The sequence below is a fragment of the Lutra lutra genome, chromosome 7 (genome assembly GCF_902655055.1).
Source record: "Lutra lutra chromosome 7, mLutLut1.2, whole genome shotgun sequence".
NCBI classification, from domain to species: Eukaryota; Metazoa; Chordata; class Mammalia; order Carnivora; family Mustelidae; genus Lutra; species Lutra lutra.
In genome coordinates, this window is record NC_062284.1 from 61,678,194 (window position 1) to 61,682,571 (window position 4,378).

Below are 4,378 nucleotides of genomic sequence, written 5' to 3' on the forward strand. Positions count from 1 at the left end.
TGGAGTCCCCATGACTCTGGTCTTAAACTTCTTTCTTTTTTTCCCCCTTTTTTGCCTCTGTCCATATTCACTCACTTAACAATCTCTTCCAGTCTCTTGGCGTTGGTGATTTCCAAATTTCTATCTCCAGACTACAGAGGGCACGTCTACCTGCTAAGGGACCATGTTCTCTGGAAACACCAGAACTTCAGGCTGCTCTAGGCTGTGGGGGCAAGCCCCTAGCCATACTGTCCCTCAAAACAAGGGGGATCTCTGGCCCTTGGACCCCAAGCTGCCTCCCATTCTGGATTCCCCCAGGGGCATCCTGACCCCACAAGCAAGACGTCTCTGGGAGTTCCACTCGGAAGCTGTTTGTCTAGACCCGGATCAGGCCTAGGTTCCAGAGTCAGGGCTCCAGAAACCAGGCATAGTCTGGGAATGGGACAAGGAGCCTCAGGATCATGGCCCTGGTCGCATGTAGGCCAGCGTAGGGGACACCAGAAGACTCGAGAAAGCAGCCAGCCTGCAGTAGTTCTCGCTCAGAGGAAGGCAGATCCGGAGAGGGGCCCATGAGGGTTTTACTGAACTTGGAAGTCTGTGGGTGCAACTGGGAGCCTCTAGGCAGCCTGGTGGGGGCAGGGCAGGGAGCCTGTGTAAAGGCTCTGGCCTCAGCTCGTGATCCTAGCAGGTGATTTGAGAATGTTATGACTGAGGAAGGCCACATGGTGCCTTTGGTCTGTATGTGCAGTTCCTTCCATCTGCAGGTCTCCTATTTGGCACAGTCGCCAACTGGGCACACACTAGGGTAAGTCGACGGGTCTGCAGGGAGCTGGGGGAGAATGGCTGAGAGGGCTCCAGACACCCAGGCCCTTCCAGCCACCTAGAAGGCTGAGGGGTTCCATGTCTCCATTCAAGAATGTCAGAGAATAGCAGCCAGTGTCTGGGAAGCCCAGCCCTCGGCTCCTGGCTCACCCTGCCAGTCTCTCCTGCCTGGGCCCTGGGTCTGTTCCAAGACCATCTCTTGACAAAGAGCCCAGCGCCCTGGGTGGTGGCAGTGATCTTCTAGCTCAGCGAGGCAGGGGTTTGTGAGATCGGAGTTCCACCCTCTGGGTGGCGCCCATGCCAAGGGCTTTTTCCTTACCTCTTGGAGGTCTGCCAGCACCAAGAACCTTAGGTACAATTAATACAAGAAAGAGAAAGTACATACATGTACACACAGGGGCACAGGAAGGTGGGACAACTTCTCCCAGTCCTGGAGGAGGGAGGGAAATGGGTCATATCCATGGGCTGAAGACAAGAAGCCAGTCCTGTGAAACATCCCTGATGACCGGGTCCTCCCCGCTGGCCCCAGGAGGGTTGGGACCGGAAGTTTGGTCACTCTGCCTGGCGTAACCAGCCCCCACCACCCCAGGAGTGTGGCAGCAAGAAGCCCAGGTCTGAGCCGGGCTACTTATGTGCACCTGGCAATGTGGGGGAGCAGCAAGGACTGCATCATTTAGGACCAGCCAAGAGGCCACTTACAGCAGCTCAAAGCTCTCAGCACCCCATTTAAGAGGGATGAGCCCATACTGAGGACACGGAGCAGGCCAGCCACACTTGCTGCATGTCACACGCTGATTCATCTTCCCTCACAGCACCAGGCAAGCTGCCTCTGGAGAGCCCTGGGGAGGCCGGCCGGCAGCTCTCAGACCAGGAGGCTCCTTACTCTTTGATGTGTCAGATCCAACTGAGCCCTCAGAAGAGAGGACAGTAGTTTGGACTGATGGTTCCTTTGGGGATTAAAAAAAACAAAACAAAACAAAAAACCCCCTCAGATATTAATAGAATAACATTTTATGTCATAATAATGCCTAAAATTTCTTCATTATCTAAGATGTACAACAGTTTTAATTTAACCTAAATTGTTTCTTTAAAAGAAATTTAGTAAATTTTACTGTGTAATTAAAAATCATTAAATTTTTTTAATGTTGGGAAGGGAAATTGGAAATTCTCCTTTGTAATATTTTATTTACCACCACCACCAAACCCATCAGATTAATGATGGAGAAGATATAAATATATATAAATATAACGAATTCAGAAGCCATGATTCAAAACAAGAAAGGGAGTTGTTTAAGAATCAGAAAACCTCCCTCTCCAATTTCCCCCAATTCACTATTTTTTCCCTCTCCTAATGTCCTCCATGTTATTCCTTATGTTTCAAAAGTGAGTGAGCCTGGTGGTGGGTATTAAGGAGGGCACATATTGCATGGACCACTGGGTGTTGTACATAAACAATGAATCTTGGAACACTGTATCAAAAACTAAGGATATATTTTATGGTGACTAACATAACAGAATAAAAAAAATACGTGGGTAAATAGAAACAAAAAGTGGTAAAATACTATGAAATGTTTTCCTTGTAGATCAGGAGTGGGACCATTGTTTTACCTATGAGGTATTGAGATCATATACATACCTTACTTGAATAAAATATTAAAGTGATACCAAAAAGAAATCAGAAACCCCGAGACAACCCTAAATAAGATGGCAAGTTGGAATTTAGCAGTATGGGACACCCTCCTTGCAGGGGCTGAACCATCAGCCAAGGGCTACAAACAGCCTGGCCTCAAGGCTCTCCCAGCTGCCGCCCCTGCACCCCTTCCACCTCCTCCCCAGCCCCACACTGCCACTTGGAGGTCACCATTACCAATTGCATGGCCAATGAGGAGCAGGAACCATCATAGCCCAGAGCGGGTATAGAAGAACCCTCTCACAGCTGAGATTACAACCAAGAATTACCAACTATATAAAGCAGGCAAAGTCAATGAAGGAGGTGCAACAAAGGAAATAGTTCACAGGATATTCAGGAAAATGTTTAAAAATTCCTATGTTAACACCATCTGAGTTAAAGGAGCAAAGCACACCAGTGCAGTGAAAGCAGATAGTTTTGAAGATCCTATTAGAGAATTTAAATTGAAAGATGTGTTAGTCAAACGTTAAGCAAAAATCCCTGACAGATGGATAAGGAGCAGACTGGAAACACAGAAAGACTGTATTCGTAAATTGGGAAGCATGTGAGGAAAATGCGCTCAAGAACATAGCACAAATGAGAATGCGTAAAAGGTAAGTTGAGAGATATAGAGACTCAATTCAGATTCTTTCATATTCATTTGAAAGGAATTCCAGAGACAGAGAGAATGAAGAAGAGTAGTGTTTTGATAAAATTGGTAGACAATTTCTTAGAGCTTCAAAAAGATAGGAGTCCAGAAATTGAAAGAGTTCACCTGTATTTTTTTTAAGGACACACCTTAGAATAATCATAGGGAAAATTCTGCAAGTCAAAGACAAAGAGGAAGCCCTAAAAAGTTAAACACAAATTACCTACAGTGGGATGAGAATTAGACCAATATCAAATTGCCTATCAGTGATACCAAATCAAGAAGGCATTAAAATCTGAGTAAATATAAGTTTAAATCAAGACTTTCATATTCATCCAGACTATTATTCTTAAGTTAGGGCAAGAAAATATAATTTAAGACATATAAGAACTCAGAAAGGTTACCAGCCATAGACCCTCCTTTAAATACCTATTCAGTTTTGAAATCAACAGAAATAAAAATAAACCCAAAAGGAAAAAAAGGAGTTATAAGAAGCAACAATGAGCAAATAAATCAGTAAAACATATTGTAAAGTTGAAATAAATATCTCTATTTTAAAGTTTTGTTTTTAAGATTTATTTATTTTAGAGAGCGAGAGAGATTAGAGAAAGTGCATGAGCAGGGGAAGGGGTAGAGGGAGAGGGGAAGTAGACTCCCCACTGAGCACAGAGCCCAACTCAGGGCTCCATTACAACACTCAGATCATGACGTTCAGATCATGACCTGAGCTAAAACCAAGAGTTGGACGCTTAACTGACTCAACCACCCAGGCACCCCATGTATTCTGAAGTTTCTAAAACACTGAAAATAAAATTCAGGCAAGGGCCCCAGGGGAGTCTGGAAGGTTTGGGTCGCTGGGGAGTCGGATATAGGGCAGAAACTAGAAAATGTGCTAACATGCTCAGATTTTTGTCTTATTTGGGGAGAGAACATGGAGACTGACTGACTTTTTAAAAATAAAAGTTTAAAAGCTTAATGAGAGGGGTGCCTGGTTGGCTCTGTCAGTTAAGCATCTGCCTTTGGCTCAGGTCATGATCCCAGGGTCCTGGAGTCGAGCCCCAGGTCAGGCTCCTTGCTCAGTGGGGAGCCTGCTTCTCCCTCTCCCTCTGCCTGCCATTCTCCATGCTTGTGCTCTTTCTGTCAAATAAATAAATAAAACCTTAAATATATATATATATATATATATATATATTTATATATATAGATTTTAAAAAATATATATATAGATATATATATATATATATAGATTTTTTTTTAAA

General features: G+C 44.4%; 1 long non-coding RNA gene across 1 annotated transcript; it reads left to right on the plus strand.

Annotated features, from left to right (window-relative positions):
- The first annotated feature begins 633 nt into the window (after nucleotides 1–633).
- On the plus strand, nucleotides 634–1,823 carry LOC125105636 (uncharacterized). Its single transcript, XR_007128967.1, has 2 exons — nucleotides 634–784; nucleotides 1,391–1,823. It is a non-coding gene; the product is annotated as an uncharacterized LOC125105636 (long non-coding RNA).
- The last annotated feature ends 2,555 nt before the right edge of the window (nucleotides 1,824–4,378 follow it).